General features: G+C 37.7%; 1 long non-coding RNA gene and 1 pseudogene across 1 annotated transcript; both read right to left on the bottom strand.

The window, feature by feature from the left end:
* Positions 1–952: 952 nt before the first annotated feature.
* LOC107772924 (uncharacterized) lies at positions 953–1,625 on the bottom strand. Its single transcript, XR_001645187.2, has 2 exons — positions 1,260–1,625; positions 953–1,152 (listed from the first exon to the last, which is right to left on the bottom strand). It is a non-coding gene; the product is annotated as an uncharacterized LOC107772924 (long non-coding RNA).
* Positions 1,626–18,755: 17,130 nt separating this feature from the next.
* LOC107779524 (putative LRR receptor-like serine/threonine-protein kinase At1g07650) overlaps positions 18,756–23,697 on the bottom strand; it is a 45,497-nt pseudogene continuing 40,555 nt past the window's right edge.

Raw genomic sequence — 23,697 nt, 5'->3', positions numbered from 1 at the left:
TGATACCCTGAAATTAGTTGAGGTTAGGCGCGCACAAATTGACCCGTGCAACACAATTAATAAAAAGAAAAAGAAATAGGGCCTTGGATTTAGAAAGAGGGTCACGGCATTTATTTATAGAAATATATTCTTAAATTTCCAGGGCGGAGCCTTGGCATAGAACAAGGGACTTTTGGTAATTGGTATGAAGAAACTTGTATCGAAGTGGTGAATGTTAATTTGGAAAAAATAGAAACTTAAAATTAGGAAAAACTGAAAATGCATTAAAATTATACAATTAAAAAACAGATGAACAACATAAGAAAATTAATTTAAGTATGATCTGTATATACTTCTGTATATATGTACACATAATTGTATACTAAGTCAGCTAATTTGAACTTATAAACTACTGTAGTACTTTTTTATTAGTCGCACCCCCCCACCCTATTGGAACATCATTAGACTTTGTAGGTGTTTAGACAATATTTGTTTGAAACTGAGAAAGAGAAAGTTGAGAAGTGAACTTCACTTTGAGAACAAAGTTGAAAATTTGTTGTAGAAACTAGTATGTACAATATTTCAATATTTTAGTTGAAGTTCAAATACTGAAACTAAACAGTGGCAAATAGTCCTGGCCAAGCAAATATTATCTTGGCTATCAGTATTTAGAAATACTGGTTCGACCATCAGCATTTGTAAATAGTGAACTTCAGTATTTGAAAATAATGAAAAATTATATTAATACTTTTTAAAAAGTATTTCAAGTGAATCAATTATGTGACTCATAAAATTTCCATTTTAACAAATTTTATTATCAAGAGAACGCGTTCAAGACCAGACCACTCTGCCTGAACCCAATTAATTAACCAACTCAAAATTGCATCGACTCCAACCTTACTTTAAAGAGTGATTTATGCTAATGAGTTGTTGCGCTTCCACTAAAAAGCTTGTTAGTTTGGGACTCGATAAATACAGGTATGTTACTTTAGTTCATAACATTCAACAACGGCATAGAGTACAGAGAGCAAAAGGGCAAACATGTTTCTATTGTTTGCATTACAATTTACAAGCTGAAGATCACAACGTAGGATTAGAACAACCTAACCATGTCTTAATAGCTTCTGAGGTTAAAGAAACCTGTACTCTACACATAGCCATAGCCTTCGTTGCCTGTTCATAGTATATAAGACGAAGACAGTTTCTGGTTAGGACAGCAGTGGTTACCATCGGATTCAGATAGAGATATTTGGTAACAAAAAGTTATAATTTGAAATTACCTGAAGCTCCCAATTTATGCGCAGTGTAATAAGTATATAAAGTAATGCCAGATATCTTGTAGAAGAGGATAACTTTATACTACTTTCTATAGCGGATGTAATATTTGCAAGTGAGAAACTTATTACCTTTCCTCCAAAGTGGAAGATAAAAGTTATATAATGATAGCGCAAGGAAGTCCAAGAACATAGTTATCTTGTCAATTTTCATACAATATCGGGTATTGATCACAAAAATATATATAAAAGTAATGGATATTATTTAAACATCAACACTTTTCATATGTGAATGATCTCAATCAGCAAGGAAACTGAGTGAACAAAAAGGGTTGGAAATACTGTTAAAAAGACTCACGTTATCGAGTTGAGTCAATTATTGTCGAGTTAAAGGAGACGAAGATGTCATTATCCTTTTGCGGGGAGTAGTATGGATATAAATGCTAGTCATATAGTTCCCATTGTAATAAATAAATAAATAAAAAGGACTGAAGGAGACACTCTTCTGATTACTTGGGTCCTAACAAAGATAGATAAAAATACATAGCACCTTAGCATTAAAAGTCTAGTGAATTTTTGGATCCAATGGGATATAAGACATGTGCAAACATTGAAATTATTTATTCTTTGAAGTTGATAACAAGAGCAAAATTGAACATGACATAAACCGGACATCGTTTAAGCTAGGATGGATGGTTGAGACTTGAGATATTTGTAGTAACAAAAGCATTCTTTACTCTAAACAAATACTTAGTATTAAAACCATTTTGGAAGGACTTCATAACTTTTAAAAAAAAAAAATGTAAATAAATTATGTTCTATAAAATTTATTATATACTAAATAAATTGTGTTTTTCATTTAAGGTATTTTAATATAATATTTACTTTTTATTTTATAAATGAAAGCTATTCAATCTCTTAACATCGACAAAAGGTTATATGAAGCTTCTCTTTTAATAAGATGTCCCCGAGGAACAAAAAGTGTACAACTTTTTATACACTTGGAATTTTTATAAAATCAAAGAGTTCGATTCACGTGTTTCATCAGTAATATTGAACTAGCCAAATTTTTCAATTTGAAACGAACGTGGCAAGAAGAGAAAAAAGAAAGGAAAGAAATTAAAATGATAAAAATTGATTATTGAAGTAAGGTAAACAAATTAAAATAATGACAAAAGCTTAACAGGCTATGAACATATATTTACTCTCACTATGAAAAGCAACATTAAAAAAATATGATGCGGCAGGGAACGACTGTGGGGTCCATCCCCATAAATGACAGAAAAAAAGAAGAAGGAAAAGTGTCAAATATGATTAGACACTTATGTGATTTGCAAAGATGCAGAAAGAAAAAATGTCAAATATGGTAGGCACTTATGTGATTTGTAAATCTGTAGGAAGGAAAAGTGTCAAATATAGTAGGCTTCAGAGAGTGAGGCTTCGACTATAAAAGGAGAGTTTCGGCTCTCATTTCTACACACCAACAAAGAGAAAAAGAAAGAGTAAGGTTTCACTGACAAGGTATAAGAAAATAGTCTGTGAGAAAAATAGAGAGTGTGTGTTATTGTAGTGAGATGGGAATATCAAAAGAAGGTTATTTCTTTTGAGTATTGTAGTGGTCTTTGGAGTATTTTACTCGGACCTACAAAGTGTAAAATTCTTTGCTATACTGATATCAGTTGCTCATCTCGGGGCCGTGGTTTTTCCCTTATTCAAAAGGGTTTTTCACGTAAAAATCTTGGTGTTGTTGTCACTCTTTTATTCTTATTAATTACCGTATCTCGGTAATACGTTATTATTTCGCTTTTATTACTACAACAACAACAACAACAACAACAACAACAACCACCCAGTATAATCTCACTAGTGGGGTTTGGGGAGGGTAATGTGTACGCAGACCTTACCCCTACCCTGGGGTAGAGAGGCTGTTTTCGATAGACTCTCGGCTCCCCCCCTCCAAGAATTCCCCACCTTGCTCTTGGGGTGACTCGAACTCACAACCTCTTGGTTGGAAGTGGAGAGTGCTTACCACTAGAGCAACCCTCTTGGTTTATTACTATGAATATTATTTCTATAGGGGTTTATTCCCAACAACTGGTATCAGAGCACAAGTTCTGCTCGCTCATAGAAGTATTATTCACTATCGGTAGTACTATACTCGATGAAAAAAATATCCGAAGTAAAGTATGAGGTAGCAAAATTCAACGGAGATAACGGTTTCTCAACATGGCAAAGAAGGATGAGGGGTCTGCTCATTCAACAAGGATTACACAAGGTACTAGATGCTGATGCCAAAAAGCCTGATACCATGAAAGCTGAGGAATGAGCTGACTTGGATAAAAGGGCTGCTAGTGCAATCAGGTTGTACTTATCAGATGATGTGGTAAATAACATCATTGATAAAGACACCGCACGTGGCATTTGGACAAGGCTGGAAAGCCTATACATGTCCAAAACACTAACAAATAAATTGTACATGAAGAAACATCTATACGACCTACACATGGGTGAAAGTATGAATTTTTTGTCACATTTAAATATGTTTAACGGACTAATCACACAGCTCGCCTATCTCGGAGTGAAAATCAACTAAGAAGAAAAAAGCCATTTTGCTATTGAACTTTTTGTAATCTTCGTACGATAATCTGACAACAAACATCATGTACGGTAAGACTACCATTGAGTTGAAAGATGTCACATCGACTCTTCTACTCAATGAGAAGATGAGAAAGAAGCCTGAAAATCAAGGACATGCTCTCATCATAGAAAGTAGATGCAAGAGTTATCAAAGGAGTTCGTGCAACAATGGTAGATCCGGAGCTCGTGGGAAGTCTAAGAACCGATCGAAATCAAGAGCAAGAAATTGTTACAATTGTGATCAACCAGGTCACTTCAAAAGAGATTGCCCAAATTCAAGGAATGGCAAAGGTGAAAGCAGTGGCCAGAAGAATGACGACAACACAGTCGTCATGGTGCAAAGCAATGATAATGTGGCCCTCTTTATAAATGAGAATGAGGAATGCATGCACTTGTCAGGTCCAGAGTCGGAATGGGTGGTTGATACATCACCATCTTACCATGCCACACTGGTAAGAGATCTTTTTTGTAGATATGTAGTAGGTGATTTTGGCACTATGAGAATGGGTAATATAAGTTACTCAAAGATTGCGGGGATCAGTGACATTTGTATCAAGACAAATGTCGGATGCACATTGGTTCTAAAGGACGTGCGACATGTACCTGATTTGCGGATGAACTTGATCTCGGTAATTACTTTAGACCGAGTTGGATACGAGAACTACTTTGTAAATCAAAAGTAGAGACTCACCAAGGGATCATTGGTGATTGCAAAGGGAGTTGCTCGTGGCACGTTGTACAAGACAAATGCAGAAATATGCCAAGGTGAATTGAACGCGACACAAAATGAGATTTCTGTAGATTTGTGTCACAAAAGAATGGGTCATATGAGCGAGAAGGTATTGTAGATTCTTGCTAGGAAATCACTCATTTCTTATGCCAAAGGCATAACGGTAAAACCTTGTGACTTCTGTTTATTTGGTAAGCAACATAGAGTCTCATTTCAGACATCGTCTGAAAGAAAATTAAATATGCTTGATTTAGTATATTCTGATGTTTGTGGTCCAATGAAAATTGAATCGATGAGTAGTAACAAATATTTTGTTACTTTTATTGATGACGCTTCACGAAAATTATGGGTTTATATTTTGAAAACCAAAGATCAGGTGTTTCAAGTTTTCCAGAAGTTTCATGCTCTGGTGGAAAGGGTGACAGGACAAAAGCTAAAGCGTTTCTGAAGTGACAATGGATGTGAGTACACTTCAAGGGAATTTGAAGAGTATTGTTCGAGCCATGGGATTAGACATGAAAAGACAGTTTCTAGAACTCCACAACACAATGGTGTAGCCAAAAGGATGAACCACACCATTGTGGAGAAGGTGAGAAGCATGCTCAGAATGGCTAAACTGCCCAAGTCATTCTGGGGTAAAGCAGTTCAGACAGCCTGTTACCTGATCAATAGGAGTCCATCAGTACCGTTGGCCTTTGACATCCCAGATAGAGTTTGGACCAATAAGGAGGTGTCCTACTCGCATCTGGAGGTGTTCGATTGCAGAGCATTTGCACATGTACCAAATGAGCAGAGAGCAAAGCTGGATGATAAATCTGTTCCCTGTATATTAATCAGATACAGAGATGAAGAGTTCGGGTACAAATTGTGGGATCTTGTAAAGAAGAAGGTCATCAGAAGCAAAGATATAGTCTTTCGAGAAAGTGAAGTTGGAACTGCTGATGATATGTCAGAGAAGGCCAAGAATGGTATAATTACTAACCTTGTTACCATTCCTTCTTCTTCTTCTAACTATCCCAAAAGTGCAGAAAGTATGACCGACGAGGTTGCCGAGCAGGGGGAGCAACCTGGTGAGGTTATTGAGCAGGGGGAGTGTCTCGACCCAAACTGAAGGGTCGCGACGAGCACTCGATGCCTAACTCAAATGAGTACCAATTTTACGTATCATTCTTATCATTCTATCATGGGTAAATGGTCCAGAAGGGCCTTCATGAGATAACCAGAATAAAACATTAGGTAATACTAGATATAGGGCGACCCAACATGATATAAAACCTTATACATGTGACATACGAGCCTATAAGGCCGACAAGATCATTTTTACACTCAAAACATAGGCCGACAAGGCCATACAAGTATCCATATACATGACATCTGTCTACAAGCCTCTAAGAGCATATAAACGTCATAAAGGTCGGGACAGGGCCCAACCATACCAATCAATACATGCCAAAATCACACTGACCAAATAGGCAACTCTAAAGCAAGTGGAGTGCACCAACACCTAACGCTGAGCTGATAGCCTACTAGGAGGACTGTCAACATGTCTATCGGGACCTGCGGGCATGAAACGCATCGTCCCCAGGCAAAAGGGATGTCAGTACAAATAAAGTACCGAGTATGTAAGGCATGAAAGAAACATGGTATAAAGAACTCAACATATAAGTCTGGATATCTCTGTGAATCGTGAAACATTTATAATGTCATGCATATGCGTGTAAATATCATACGATGCATAGATATATGAGTACATAACATCATCAAGCCTCTGAGGGCATCCCATCATATCATCTCGGCCTCTGTGGACGAAATCATCAACGTATACCAGCTGATCAGATGGTGATGCGTATATAACGCCATAACCTTTCCCCATACCTCATATATATATATAATATACGTGTATATAATGCCATCTGATTATGGGTCAATGTACATGTATAAATGAATGCAATGCATGAGAAATAAGTCAATAAGATCTCTCGGAATGTCATAAAATCATTATGCCTTCGATTAATATCACGAAATAAAATTTATCAACTTACATATTTTTTGAGACACATGAACAGACGATAGAATAATAGGACATATGGGAAATCAAGAACATAGGAACCCCCGGTAATTTTAAGAATAGTGTTATTTGTGAAAGTTGCGTGTTTGCTCATTTCGTTTGTATCATATGGATCATGCCAAAAGAAAAGAAGGGATAGCCTTAACATGCCTTTGTCTTTTACCTAACCACACGACGCCGGTTCAGCTCGTTAGTACTTCAATCTACAACAAACAATAAGGGACCATTGTTAAGCTTACAAAAGTTAGAACTCAACACAAATGAGCGACTAGCTCATCTACGAAATTTTGGACAACACCTCCCCTTATTCTTTTCATTTTCCTCAAATCCACAAACACGACCAACATTTCAAGAATGTCACACAAACATATATATATATATATATATATATATATATATATATATATATATATATATATATCTAACCTCATATTCATTATAATACATCACCAAAATAATCCACACCATCTCACCCAACAACCAAGTTCTATCTTGCACTTTCCAAGCCTTCTCTTCTTCCAAACACATCAACCACAATAGCAATAGTAATCTTAAGTTATTTCTACTGATTTCCAGCCATAAAACATCAAGAATTCAACTCCAAAATAGTCCAGCAACTACAACACTTCAACATGAAGTTCAACTTACTTCACAAGTTTCCTTTATCAAATCAACTAGATATACATAGATGATCTTAAATACATATAGGAGAAGTTAAACCTTACCTTGGCAGCAAGAATACTCATCCAACTAAGCTTTACTTCCAGCTCAAATAAGCTCTTTACCCCAAACAATAAAGTAGAGAGATAACTAGGTGATCTTGATCTTCCAAGAGAGAAATCACCTTACCAACTTGTGGATTTGGTCTTGAACCCTAGGATAACTATGGGAGAGATTTTGGGCTGATATTTTGGAGCTCCTTCATGTTGCAATAGAGAGATAGGGATTAGGAATTATTTTCTAAGTGATATTGAGATATATCTATGTTTATATGGCCCCACTATGGGCTTGGGAATATGGGTCTTGGGCTGCCCCAAGACTTGACCATCTCTATCCTTTTCCATTCCCTTTTAATTTGATCCACAAGCTCTAAGTAGGTGATGTACCTACTTGTCACCTACTTAATCAAGTAGGTGATTCGTGTTGGTCCTTTTACCATTTTGAAACATGTGTCTCATCCTCATTAAATAATTTAGACATGTGTCGAGTAGCTCAAGCAAGTAGGACAAAAATTAAGTTGGTGAAGCAGGCACGTCGGGTAAGCAAGCAACTCAGTTTTATTTGTCCAAAATCTCCTTTCTCACGTTTAAGTGCATTCTTCCTCAACCTAGTCGTTTGTATGTTGAATGGAAATACCGGATGTAATATCATTAGATCACTTTATATACTTTCAAAGAGAATCTCATTTCCGAGCTTACATCAATTGAATTATGGTGTACTTTCACGTACGAAAACATGGGGTGTAACATCACTCCCCCCTTTGGAACATTCGTCCTCGAATGTTGACTGATGCACTTATCATTATCATGACCTATAGCTCTTGCAAATACTTTAATACTCTCCTTGCCATCTAAGGCATTCCCCCCTTTAGGCCTCTTTCTCATACCACAACTTGTGGTCGGAATTCTTCCAATCTCGTAACTATTGCTACCTTCTATCATGCAGTCTGTACGACTTTGTCCTTGTATGTGCGCCTATGCGACTCTTCTCTCATTTTTCATCCATATTTTAGCCAATCTCTAGGCCTCACTTTGTGAACATATACAAAATTATGACAAGCTGTCCCTCTGGGCGTCTATGGCTTTACTACATCTAAGTAGGTCATACTATACCATAACTCTTACTTCGGTTTATTGTTACTGAGGTCTGCTACCAAACTCCAGGTTACTCTCGTTGCTTATTCTATATGTATAAATCTAAGTCCTTTAATGATTCCTCATTACTGTTCATCTTAAGAATGATGGCCTAATCTCATCTCAAACTTTGTAACTTTTATCCATCCATTATTGATTCACCTCAATATTGATCTACAATCTACCACTGATAACTTGAAACCTCTTACGTAATACATTGTCACTAGGGCTCACGTCGCATCGAGGAACATTTGAAGTGATTTGCCTGATCAACTTCAATAACTGTATTTCATAGCATGCCAATGTGATTCATCTTATGGGGGTATTTTAATCCCGTACAATTCATGAAATCCCTTTTCTTTAGATCATTACTCAATCAAATGTCTAAATGTCATCCTCTTTTATTTCACAATTACACCCTTATTGTCACGCCCCAAAATCGAGGAGCGCGATCGGCGCTCAACCGAGTGAACTCGACCGAGCAAGCCTGTTAGATTTCATTATACCCAAACTCATCCACGAATGAGATAATGTATATTTTCCTTAATTAGACAAAAGGTGTTCACGTCTACAATACCAATTCATTTCCAATAGTTTCATCATTTTTAAAGTCTCAAATGGACAAGTAATACAACTACAACATAATATATATATTTTGACTTTCCCAGCACCAATACAAAACCCACACTATATCTACGGAGCCTCTATAGATAAAGAAGAGTACAATGATAATGCCGGAAATAAGGCCCCGGCTATACCTCAAACAGAATACATAAAGTACAAAAGATTCATGACCCCGGAATGAAGTGGGGCTCAACAAGTCAGCTGGGAAGAAGGTGTACTGCTATCACTGATTAATATCTCCTGCCGTGGAACCACCTGTATCCATTTAAAGATGCAGCGCCCCCGGCAAAAGGGACGTTAGTACCGTTGAATAGTACTAGTATGTATAACTAAACACCCTCTCAATAGAATGACAAATAATACAACAAGATTATCATAATATCAATGAAAGCCTTAATCAACATCAAACCTCAATTTAGGATCAAGACATTGTTCAAATTAATTTCCATATCTCACATTGGGAGATTTTTAGTATCGATATACCATTGTCCACAATACCAGTACCATTATACCAATGCTACCATACTTTTAGCACGGAGTCCGATCAAGACCCGATCGGCTAGGCTATCTCATTAGAGAATCAACCACAATTACTATCAATACCAATACCACCGTAAATTTAGTACGGAGTCCGATCACGACCCGATCGGCTAGGCCATCCATTAGGGACATCAGCCACAATTACTCTCAATATCAATACCACCATTTTTAACACGTAGTCCGATCACGACCCGCTCGGCTAGGCCATCCATTAGGGACATCAACCACAATTACTTTCAATATCAATACCACCGTTTTTAACACGGAGTCCAATCACGACCCGATTGGCTAGGCCATCCATTAGGGACATCAACCACAATTACTCTCAGTATCAATCATCGCATTTTATAATACTTTCACATCTTTTCATTTCATTGGCACTAGTGGCCATAATTGTAAGATCATCCTTGGCACGTTGGCCATATTCAGTATTTCATGCTCACCTTATCAATTTCAAATATCATCCTCATCATTAAAAACAAATACAATTGAAATAAAGGTGTGTAGTACAAATGTGAGCAATTTAGAGTCTAATGCACATAGAGATATTTCACAAAATTTGGTATAATAGCCTTCATTTAAACTTGACTTAAAGTCGAAACATTATTAATGCATAACTCATATTTTAACACATCCTCAATTGGTAACATAACATGAATAAAGCATTTGGGATGCTTGTTGAACATATTTCTTTCAACCCAATCTTACTCGGAATAGCCAGTTTCATAATGAATCACTCGAGCCTTACATAATTTACATGAATATCGTGGGATTCAATTCTAAGAGAAGAGTTTTGCCAACATACCTCAATTGAGCTTCCTTAAACTCTAAAACATTCCGGAATTCTTAGCAACTTCAATCTACTTTAGAAATATAACAAATTGAATCAAAATTAGGAAGATGATCATGGTTCTAGCTCATTTGAGCATTTTATCAAACACTAGGTGTGCACAAGGTTTCAAGGTCCCTTTTATGGAGGATTCCATCATCCCACAACCCAATCTTTACCATGCTTAGTTCAACAATCTTCCTACACCCCTTGATATCACATGCATGTAAAATAATCAACTTTCATGCCCCAAATTATCTTGCTAATTACCCATTTTCAGATGATTTCGAAATTAGGGTTTAGGGTGTAGAATCTTACCTCTAGGATGAAGACCTAGTGAGCTTCCCTTCTTAATCTTCCAAAACTTGAGCAAGAATTGAAGAACACCTTCTCACTCTGGGGCACTCTCTCTCACTCTAAAATGTCAGATTATATCTCAAAAATGGCCCAAAACGTGTATTTAACGAAGTAGGGTCGGGTTTTAAAAATCCAAAAATGAAGCTACGGAACGGTTCTGCGGTCGCATATGCGACCACATAATGGTTGCATATTTGCTGACAAAATGATAAAAAAAAACTGTTTGTGTATGCGGTCACTATGTGGTCCGCATAACTATTATGCGATTGCATAATGCACCGCATAACAGTTATGCGGTGGCATAATCGACCACATAATTTCTCCAGACTAGCCCTTCACCTGCTCACTTCTGCAGCCATTATGCGGCCCGCAGAGTGATTCTGCGTTCACATAATGGACCGCAGAAACACACTTTTTCGCCTGAAATTTTCCTTTACTTTCTCGTGTATTGTTCAACCCAAAAAGTCTGAGTCGCGGCTCGCAAGCTCGTCGCGAAGAATTTCTACAATCCTCAAACAAGTAAGCCTAGTCCGGCACCATGAAATATTATTTTCTTTGCAAACTTTACCGGACTTTACACTTAAGTACTTCAAAATTTTCCGGGGTGTTACACTTATTCTACTACTAGGGCAACATTCCATCTCTTCTAAATGATCCTAGTCATAGACTCCTCTGACTCATCTAAAGCTGCGAGCTTATTAGATCGTATACTCGACGGAATATTTTTATGTTCTTCCTTACCTATAATTATCCTTAGTTACTTACCTCCACGCCCTTGTGCTTGTAGGGTTGCTTCTGAACTGATATTTTGACTGTCTTCCCATTGGAACTCTCTTTTATTTCTGTAACACCAATACGGTACCTTTAACTACCCCAACTCCTATCTGAATATTTCTCAAGGATTACAATGTCATAACTGCGAGACTGAATTCACCATATTTGGTTTCACTATGTTTATCTTGCACGATCTGTTGATTTGTTTGTATCCTCTTGTCTAGCCATAACTAGGCTCTTCCTGAATCAACTACTAACTACTCGTTGGTCCATTGTCATATCTATATTCCGCGTAATCTCTCTTGGGATATGTCCTTTGTCTTAACATACCTCTCGCACTGTCTCCTTATGTATCAAGTATTCATTCGCACTTATTTATCAATAACATCCTGATCGGGAACCTTTACTGCCCCTCCCTGCCATCGTGCTTGCGTAATGTTCTGGAGTCATAACCTATCTGTGGGATTTGAATAAGTGCAATCTCATCCCTTTTTCATTTTTATCGCATTCTTCCTTTACTATTCCATAGTTCCCTGAACCACATAACTCCTACTTAATACCATATCACACCATCTTTCCCCCTCTCTTCATCTTTGGCGTCTTTTCACATATTCACTGACTCTTACTCGCCTTGCGGTAATCCTTCTATATCAAGGATAATGAATTTCTTACTCACGAGGGTGACACCTAGTATAAGTGTCACACTTAGTCCCTTAAGCTTAACTCTGCTCACAGTGCTTGCTTTAGGGAAGCGTCTTCCTCAATGAACTTTAAAGGTTATTCTTTTGTTGTTCATTCTATTATTGCTGGAACGCTATCTCTGAAATTCTCACGATGCCGACTATTATAAAATCCTTCGGTCCCTAATTCATGTTCAGTTTATCTTATTCACTAGCCCATACTGATTCCTATTACTCCGGGGTTCTAAGTTTTCCTTCTGGTAATCACGTTGGAGTCACCAACTCATTTCTCAAAATGGGGATATGACTTTATGGCTTATAATCTTTTATTGCCTCAAGGCCTCACCTCTTGTCTTTTCCTTTACTTGACTATAGACTCTGTCATCCTTTCATATTTTAATTTACCATTATCATCTATTTATCACATCTTACTCATAATGCTTAATTTACTCTCTTCTTATTCTCCTGCTTATATTTCTGTCTATCATTTTATTCTGAAATTTTCAACAATACATTCTTTCGCGTTTAGCTCCCATTGCTCCATCCACTAGATCTTCGGGTCGCTTAACATTCTCTCTTTACTAGGGACGACAGCCATACTAAGGTAAATATTTATCCCTTCTAGGATTCCAGTGCCTATGTTCTAAATTTTATGAACATGCTAGTATTCATATCTAACTGTACTATACTAGAGTGCACCATATGGGTATCTCACAATGAGATCTATTACCACATTTTCAATATCCTTCGGAAATGTTAGTTAACGCTAACAATCCATCCACCATTTTGGTTTACTCTAACCCCAACCAGATCCCGATATCCCTTCCTTCTCTTAAACTATATCTGTTAGCTCCCATAGGGCATAAGTGATATGGGTGTGGCCAATTGTACATACCTCTGTTACTGTTGAAGGTAACTCAAAATGCTTATATTTCTCTGCTTGAATTATAAATACTGATAATCTTCGTTAATTGGGTACCTCGTACCCTTCTTCACCTTGTTTCTTTTACTTGTTGAAACTTGTATCTACCTTCTGATTTTCTTATTGTTTTTTGCCATATGGATGGATATGTATTCATGCCTTAGAGGACCTTATCAAGAAGCTTACACGTCTTAGTACACACATGATCTGTTGAAGACCTCACATTTACTCATCATAAGCATGATGCAAAATCGAGTTCCTCTGACTCAACTCTTCCACAACCACATTCAATCTCTTACCAACTGTCTTTCTAGATGTAGGTATCGTTGTATTATGAATAATATAGAATTTAGGAGTTTGAATTCTTACAACTGAGTTCTACCACACGATCTAGAGTAAGAAGAAAGAGTGACAGTCCTAAATGCCCTGTAGCCTCCTGCTTATAAGTGTGGTGCACAATACACCCATAAACAATACTATACTAGACACGACTTGTAGGCTCCCTAGGACAGAACTGCTCTGATACCACTTTTGTCACTACCCAAACTGAACGGTCACAACGAGCGCCCGATGCCTAACCCAACCGAGTACCAACATAACGTATCCTTCTTATCATACTATCATGGGTAAATGGGCCACAAGGGCCGTCATGTGATAACCAGAATAAAACATTAGGGAATACTAGACATAGGACGACCCAACATGACATAGAACCTTATACATGTGACATACAGACCTATAAGGCCGACAAGATCATTTTTACACTCAAAACATAGGCCGACAAGGCCATACAAGTATCCATATACATGACATCTGTCTACAAGCCTCTAAGAGTACATAAACGTCATAAAGGCCGGGACAGGGCCCCGCCATACCAATCAATACATGCCAAAATCATACTGACCAAATAGGTAACTCTAGAGCAAGTGGAGTGCACCAACACCTTTCGCTGAGTTGATAGCCTACTAAGAGGACTGTCAACCAGTCTATCGGGACCTGCGGACATGAAACGCATCGTCCCTAGGCAAAAGGGGCGTCAGTACAAATAAAGTACCAAGTATGTAAGGCATGAAAGAAACATGGTGTAAAGAACTCAACATGTAAGTCTGAACATCTCTATGAATCGTGAAATATTTATAATGTCATGCATATGCATGTAAATATCATACGATGCATAGGTATATGAGTACATAACGTTATCAAGCCTCTGAGGGTATCCCATCATATTATCTCGGCCTCTGTGGGCGAAATCATCAACGTATACCAGCTGATCAGATGGTGATGCGTATATAACGCCATAACCTTTTCCCATACCTCATATACATATAATATACGCGTATATAACGCCATCTGATCATGGGTCAATGTACATGTATAAATGAATGCAATGCATGAGAAAAAAGTCAATAAGATCTCTCGGAATGTCATAAAATCATTATACCTTCAATTAATATCATGGAATAAACTTTATCAAATTACGTATTTTCTGAGACCCATGAACAGAAGATAGAATAATAGGACATCTGGGGAATCAAGAATATAGGAACCCCTATTACTTTTAAGAATAGTGTCATTTGTGAAAGTTGCGCGTTTGCTCATTTCGTTTGTATCATATGGATCATGCCAAAAGAAAAGAAGGGATAACCTTAACATACCTTTGTCATTTACCTAACCACACGACGTCGGTTCAGCCCGTTAGTACTTCAATCTACAACAAATAATAAGGGACCATTCTTAAGCTTATAGAAGCTAGAACTCAACACAAATGAGCGACTAGCTCATCTACAAAATTTTGGACAGCACTTCTCCTTATTCTTTTCATTTTCCTCAAATCCACAAACACGACCAACATTTCAAGAATGTCGTGTGGACTATTTTGGTGATGTATTGTAATGAATATGAGGTTAGATATTGATATATATATATATATATATATATATATATATATATATCAATATCTAACCTCATATTCATTACAATACATCACCAAAATAGTCCACACCATCTCACCCAACAACCAAGTTCTAACTTGCACTTTCCAAGCCTTCTCTTCTTCCAAACACATCAACCACAATAGCAATAGTATTCTTAAGTTATTTATACTGATTTTCAGCCATAAAACATCAAGAATTCAACTCCAAAATAGTCTAGCAACTACAATACTTCAAATGAAGTTCAACTTACTTCGCAAGTTTCCTTTATCAAATCAACTAGATATGCATAGATGGTCTTAAATACATATAGGAGAAGTTAAACCTTACCTTGGAAGCAAGAATACTCATCCAACTAAGCTTTACTTCAAGCTCAAATAAGCTCTTTACCCCAAACAATAAAGTAGAGAGATAACTAGGTGATCTTGATCTTCCAAGAGAGAAATCACCTTACCAACTTGTGGATTTGGTATTGAACCCTAGGATAACTTTGAGAGAGACCTTGGGCTGATATTTTGGAGCTCCTTCACGTTGCAATAGAGAGATAAGGATTATGAATTGTTTTCTAAGTGAAATTGAGATATATCTATGTTTATATGGCCCCACTATGGGCTTGGGAAGAAGGGTCTTGGGCTGCCCCAAGACTTGCCCATCTCTATCCTTTTCCATTCCCTTTTAATTTGATCCACAAGCTCTAAGTAGGTGATGTACCTACTTGTCACCTACTTAATCAAGTAGGTGATTCGTGTTGGTCCTTTTACCATTTTGAAACATGTGTCTCATCCTCATTAAATAATTTAGACATGTGTCGAGTAGCTCAAGCAAGTAGGACAAAAATTAAGTTGGTGAAGCAGGCACGTCGGGTAAGCAAGCAACTCATTTTTATTTGTCCAAAATCTCTTTTCTCACGTTTAAGTGCATTCGTCCTCAACCTTGTCATTTGTATGTTGAACGGAAATAAGGATGTAATATCATTAGATCACTTTATATACTTTCAAAGAGAATCTCATTTCCAAGCTTACATCAATTGACTTACGACGTACTTTCACGTACGAAAATATGGGGTGTAACATGGAGCAACTTGATGATGATGTCGAGCAAGTGGAGCACCCCACTCAGGGAGAAGAACAACCTCAACCTCTGAGGAGATGAGAGAGGCCAAGGGTAGAGTCATGCAGGTACCCTTCCACAAAGTATGTCCTCATCAGCGATGAAGAAGAGCCTGAAAGTCTTAAGGAGGTGTTGTCCCATCCAGAAAAGAACCAGTGGATGAAAGCCATGCAAGAAGAGATGTAATCTCTACAGAAAAATGGCACGTACAAGCTGGTTGAACTTTCAAAGGGGAAAAGACCACTCAAATGTTAGTGGGTATTTAAACTCAAAAAAGATGGAAATAGAAAGTTGGTCAGATACAAAACTCGATTGGTGGTTAAAGGCTTCGAACAAAAGAAAGGACAAGACAAGGAGCTGATTGCAAAGTTGAAGAGAGATTTGTCCAAGTCATTTGATATGAAGGACTTGGGCCCAGCACAACAAATTATGGGGATGAAGATAGTTCGAGAGCGAACAAACTGAAAGTTGTGGCTATCTCAGGAGAAGTACATTGAACGCGTACTGCAACGCTTCAACATGAAAAGTGCTAAGCCAGTCAGCACACCTCTTGCTTGTCATCTGAAGTTGAGCAAGAAGACGTGTCCTACAATAGTGGAGGAGAAAGGGAACATGGCTAGAGTTCCTTATTCTTTAGTAGTCGGAAGCTTGATGTATGCAATGGTATGCACCAGACCTGATATTGCTCATGCAGTTGGTGTTGTTAGCAGATTCCTTGAAAATCCTGGAAAGGAACATTTGAAAGCAGTCAAGTGTATCCTCAGGTATCTAAGAGGTACTGTAGGAGATTGCTAGTATTTTGGAGGATTTGATCCAATCTTGAAGGGCTACACAGATGCTGATATGGCAGGAGATCTTGATAGTCGTAAATCTATTACAGGATACCTGTTCACATTTTCAGGGGGAGCTATATCATGGCAGTCAAAGTTGCAGAAGTGTGTTGCACTCTCTACAACTGAAGTAGAGTATATTGTCGCTACTGAAGCTGGCAAGGAGATGGTTTGCCTGAAACGATTCCTTCAAGAGATGGAATTGCATCAAAATGAGTATGTCGTCTATTGTGACAGTCAAAGTGCAATAGACTTGATCAAGAACTCCATGTACCATGCAAGAACAAAGCATATAGATGTGAGATATCATTGGATTTGAGAGCAGGTGGAGAACAAATCTTTACGGGTCAAAAAGATTCACACGAGTGAAAATCCTGTTGATATGTTGACCAAGGTGGTACCAAGAGACAAGTTCGAATTGTACAAAGAACTTGTCGGCATGCACTCAAGCTAGAAGTCTGGTGTTACCCCCTTCAGGTGAATGAGTCTGGAGGGAGAGATTTGTGGGGTCTATCCCCATAAATGAAAGAATGAAAAGGAAGGAAAAGTGTCAAATATGGTAGGAACTTATGTGATTTGCAAATCTGCAGAAAGGAAAAGTGTCAAATATGGTAGGCACTTATGTGATTTGCAAATCTGTAGGAAGGAAAAATGTCAAATATAGTAGGCTTTAGAGAGTGAGGCTTCAACTATAAAAGGAGAGCTTCGGCTCTTATTTCTACACACCAACAAAGAGAAAAAGAAAGAGTGAGGTTTCACAGACAAGGTATAAGAAAATAGTCTGTGAGAAAAGTAGAGAGTGAGCGATATTATAGTGAGGTGGGAATATCAAAAGAGGGTTATTTCTTTTGAGTGTTGTAGTAATTTTTGGAGTATTTTACTCGGACCTACAAAGTGTAAAATTACTTGCTATAGTAATATCAGTTGCTCATCTCGGGGCCATGATTTTTTCCTTATTCAAAAGGTTTTTTCACGTAAAAATCTTGGCGTTGTTGTTACTCTTTTATTCTTGTTAATTACCGTATCTCAGTGCTACGTTATTATTCCGCTTTTATTACTGTGAATATTATTTCTGTAGGGGCTTTATTCCCAACACCGACATCTCTTTCTTCATCATTTTTCCTCTTCTTTAATGCAACATTGAGCAGAAAGAAAGACTCTAGAATTTAGAGGTAGATGTAGAAGGGAAGGTAGAAGAAGAGTGTTCAGTATATATCTTTCGTGTCAGTTGAACGAAAGAGTGATTGATTTTTACTAGAGTTTACTTGCATCTCATCGTATTTATCTCTTAATCCTTGAAAATTAAATTAATCATCATAGGCGCTTGAATCTATGTTAGAGTCATCAACGTCTAAACGACCTTCAAGCATTTTCACTACTGCAAATAGATACCTTAGTGATGGAGATGGATTAGTGCATATATAGTAAGGACACCTTAATCAAGAAATTAAAACCGACACATGCTTTACAAGTTAACTATCATTGAACTAATATCAAGAGAAGCTAGTTTCTTACCCAATCAAGAATACAGACGTAATTCTCATCAGGATTATGGTGGTTTCATGGTGTTCGAGTTCTAATACAACCACCCCAAAACTGTAAAATTTGGTTTATGTGTTAAATATCCCAGAGCGCATATTCAGGGGACATATACCATCTGCAAAACAAATTAAAGTAACAAAGTTATACTCAGGCAAGATTGACTGTTCAACAGTGGTCGTCAAGTAATAGAGTAATGAGTAGAGTATCGTTCCCACGAAAACTTATGATTAACTTTTGACTAATTCAAACTCAAATAACTTATCGATTCAAGCGATTTCTCACAAAATAGATAATTTCCTACCTAAAAATTATCAAGTAATGAAATACTAGAAATCAACCACAACACTTAAATAATTTCGAATTACAATCAATAGGAGATAATATTCCAGGGTCACGGGTTAGCTAACAATCGTGTTGCGTTCTTGGCTTAAAATGACTAATTGATTTATCTAAGTTGTTGATTGACAAGGTTGATATTACTCATAAGAATCTGTCGAGTTCTTACTCGCCTATTCAAGTTAATTTAATGCCTATATGTCTATGGAATTAAGATTAACAAAAATGTATTTACACTTCCTGTATTTCAACCAAGCAAGGCAATTAGATATATGTCTATCCTAATTGCGAATCCGTTCCCCGATGCCCGGGTTCAAGAACCTGCTCTATTTAATTCTATATGCAAAATCTAGAATTCTCACTTTTGAGTTCAACTCTAGATTCGTAGATAGCATTTCACTGTTAGATACTTAGCAAAATAATTGAGAACAGAATTAAATAAACAACCCAATATGATAAAATCAACTTCGTCAAATTAAATTTCAAACATCAACATTCATGTATCACCCATGACCCTAGAACAATAGGGTTCTTAGCCACTCATGTTCATACAATCATCAAAAATAATATTTTCAAACATAAAATCAATGAGTAATAGGAAAGGGATGGAAGAATTAATCAAATCCGTGCTCCCGAGTGTTTGGCGCCTCCCTTCTACTCTTAAAGTCACGTCCTCCCTGTAAAAATAGGTTTAGGTTGGCTTTTATATGAGTTGGGGGCGTCTAGGGGTCGAAATAACTGAGTCTTAGTTGAAAAAGGCTACTTTCCCGTCTTGAGCGTCCAGGGCAGTATGGGGCGCTGGCTCTGGCGTTCAAATATTTTAGCTGCTGTAAGTTGCGCCACAGCCAGTGCCCCACGCTGGCTGTGGCCCTCAAATTTTACTTTTTGCCTTTTTGTCCCGATTTCACTCCAATTCGCGCCTTTTCGTCCCAAATTGCATTTGAATGATCCCTACACATAGAAATACCAAAATTTAGCACAAATAATCATATTAAACATCTCAAATCGTCGAGACATGAGCAAAATGTGAGGCGATATATATCAAAATATGCATACATTAAGCCAATTATCAACACTCCATACTTAGACTCTTGCTCGTCCTCGAGTAATGGAACTATATTAACACCCCCAAAATGTACTTATCACTATGAAAGAGCACTTCACAATTAATTCAATCAAACACTCTACCTTTTGACTATGATCGATATCGGCAATTAAGCATGATCACGCGAATTTCACATTCTTCCCTTTTTAAACTAGCCCAAGTACACTCAATGTTATTCAACCAACTCAAGCAACCTCTCCACAACCACCTTACTTCAAGAGACGACGTGTTACCACTAAGCATCCTCAACTCACACACTCACCCAACAAAAGAAAGAGTACAACATTACCAATCCGTCATGAGATCAAGTGCCCTCACCACAAGAAAAATAGTGAAAATCAAAGTAGTCCACAAATTCAAATATGTCATTGAACATAAATTAAGGACATCACACAAATGAACAACATTCACTCACTCTCACAAAGAATTCATGTGCATCCCATGGTCGTACCATAAGCTTGCCCGTAGTGTATATCTCTACTAATCTAAGCTAGCTAAATCTAGGATCAATTAGGACTTTAAGGTTGTAATGTAAGCTAAGGGACGGGTAGGATACATTTAGGAATAGTGACTAACTTTTCTAAGCACTTTAATACACTACACTCACAATTCAAGTGCAATTTCTTCTCAACCCATTCACTTGTCATACACCATAATTAACATAGCCCTGTTTTCCATCAAGCACCTCTATGGTTTCACTAGCACGAGTGAGAAGGATTAGGAGGTGTGTCTTTCTACATTATTTGAACTTTTGTTTGCTTTTTATTGCAAAATTTTTCCTCTTTTTTTTCCTTTTTTTTTCTTTTCTTTTTCTTCACACATTCTATACATTGAAGTTCATAAGCTAGTGACCTTTATTCACAATTTTAGTGCAGCTTAAGGGCCCTTCCATGGTTCCACTCGAAAGCCACTTCCCAATCTCTCACCTTACTTCTTTTAGCGACTAAGTGCCTTAGGAGGTAAAGGTTCAACAATCTTAAATTAAGAATAACTAGGAGTACGGCTTGTAATGTGGTTGCCAAGGAAGCGGTCTATAGGCTCAAAGGGGCTAGCAACGGGAAGATTTTATTTGTCAGTGACAAGCACCTTTATGGTCAAGCAATAAATGCCTACGTCATCTCCTAGACTAGCACAACTTAATGATTTCGCGTTGATTAACACACGGGGCAAGTTCTAGACTACACAGGATAGCATAAAATATCAACAATCCTTACACACACATGGCACTTGACTCACTTAAGACGGTTATGTGTGACTCTCAAGTCAAGCAAGCATATCAAGTTGAGAATGTTTAAGCAACAATGCACTATGTGGCATACAAGTCAATCAATTGAGAAAAATGCGTCAAGGAGTAGGCTACTTAATTTACTTGGGCATTACAATTCAAATCATATATGTAGGAAGACAGAGCGCATGCCCTAACTTAACTTGCCAACACCAAACATGTCAAAAGGTATCTCCGAGCACCTTAGTTTTCTCCCTTATTATACTCCTAAAAAAAATAAAACAAAACACCCGGTTCGAACTACACCCTTGGAAAAGAACCGGTGTCCAAAGAAAAACCAAGGAATACTACCTAACTATCCTAAAAAAACAAAATAAAATCTTTTTGGTATTTTTAATCGGACTTTAATCCCTCAAGAAAATTGTCCAACAGATCCAGCGCCGGGAAAAGTCCAAACTTTTTCTTATTTTTTTATTTTAATTGATCGAGTGCGCTTTCCTTTCTCCTACTCCCACTTCGGGAAGGGAAGTGCTAAAGGGCGGGCATGCTCGACTGAAAGTAGAGGAAAGCTTTTTTTATTTTTGATAATAAGCTAGCTAGTTAGACTATGTTAGTCCTAAACTAAGTTAAAGGTGATAAAAAAAAACAGTAACACTAAAAAAAAAAAGAAAAAAATTTATACATTTATAGTTCAAGGAGTATTCCCCCACCTCACACTTAAATAATGCATAGTCCCCGATGCATAATAAATACAAAAATAGAGTAAGGTGGAAAGAAAGAACTCCCTACTAGTCGGATTTTGCCTCCTCAGGATTCCAACCAGCTGCGGCAATGGGCTCATCTTCATCACATAAGGGTTCCAAAGCCATTGGTCCCGTAACTTCATCATCATCCGCATCCTCATCATCAGATCCCTTGTCAGTGTTTTCATCCTCAGACGGATGAATGGGACTGCCTGGTGCTATGCCCAACATCTCCTTGGAAGAACTGGAGAGATCACTTCGCAATCGCGTGCGCTCCTCATCTGACACCCCTAGCCTGCTTGTAACGACCCAACCAGTCGTTTTGACTATTAGAATCCCGTTCCCCTATATAAAACTTCCCGTATGTGCTTTAAATAATTATGACTTGTAGGGATGATTGGTTCGGGATTTGGAAGTGTTTGGGTTGAAATCGGAACACTTGGTTCCTTAAGTTGGCTTTAAAAGGCCAAGTTTGACTTTGATCAACATTTTAAGAAAATGGACTCGGATTAGTATTTTGACAATTTCGGTAGGTCCGTATCATGATTTGGGACTTGGGCATATGCCCGAAATCAAATTCCGAGGTCCCTAGCCCGAGATATGAAATTTTGATGAAACAATTAAATAATTTAAGTTCAAATAGTGACCGGATGTCGAATTATGTGCAAACGATCCCAGAATAGAATTTTGATGAATCCAACAGCTCCGTATAGTGATTTTGGACTTAGGAGTGTGATCAGAATTTTATTTGGAAGTCCGTAGTGAAATTAGGCTTGAAATGGCTAAAACAAGAATTTAAGTTTGGAAGTTTGACCGGAGAGTTGACTTTTTGATAACGGAGTCGGAATACAGTTTTGAAAATTTTCATAGCTCCGTTATGTCATTTATGACTTGTGTGCAAAATTTGAGGTCAATCGGAGTTGATTTGATAGGTTTCGACATTGAATGTAGAAGTTGAAAATTTTAAGTTTCATTAAGCTTGAATTGGAGCATAATTCATGGTTTTAGCATCGTTTTATGTGATTTGCGGTTTCAAATAAGTTCGTATGATGTTGTAGGACTTGTTGGTATATTTGGTTGAGGTCCCGAGGGCCTCAGGTGGATTTCGGGTTGTTAACGGATCGAATTTGGAATTTGAATAAGAGTTGAGGCAGATGATATCTGGTGTGATCGCGGGTGCGAAAAATCCATCGCGGGTGCGAAGCCGCGGGTGTGAAAAATCATCGCGGGTGCGAAGCCGCAGGTGCAAAAAATCCATCGTTGTTGCGAAGCCGCGGGTGCGAAAACTCCATCGCGGGTGCGAAGCCGCAGGTGCGAAAAATCCATCGCGGGTGCGAAACCGCAGGTGCGAAAAATTTGCCGCGGGCGCGATGATCGCTGGGCAGTGAATGTTTAAAGCGGGGATTTGAGCATTTTTGCTCATTTCTTCATTCTTGGACGATCTTGGGAGCTTCTTGAGAGGAGCATTCACCTAGCAACTTGGAGGTAAGTTAATTCACACCTATTGCAAGTTAAATACATGGTTTATATATGGATTTAGATATGAAAATTTGTAAAAATTTGGAGTTTTGAAGAAAAACCTAGAAATTGGTATTTTTGATTTTTCAC

The sequence above is a fragment of the Nicotiana tabacum genome, chromosome 4 (assembly GCF_000715075.1).
Source record: "Nicotiana tabacum cultivar K326 chromosome 4, ASM71507v2, whole genome shotgun sequence".
Taxonomy (NCBI): Eukaryota; Viridiplantae; Streptophyta; class Magnoliopsida; order Solanales; family Solanaceae; genus Nicotiana; species Nicotiana tabacum.
Note: the sequence above shows the minus strand (reverse complement) of the source record. Positions and strands in the feature narration are given on the sequence as shown.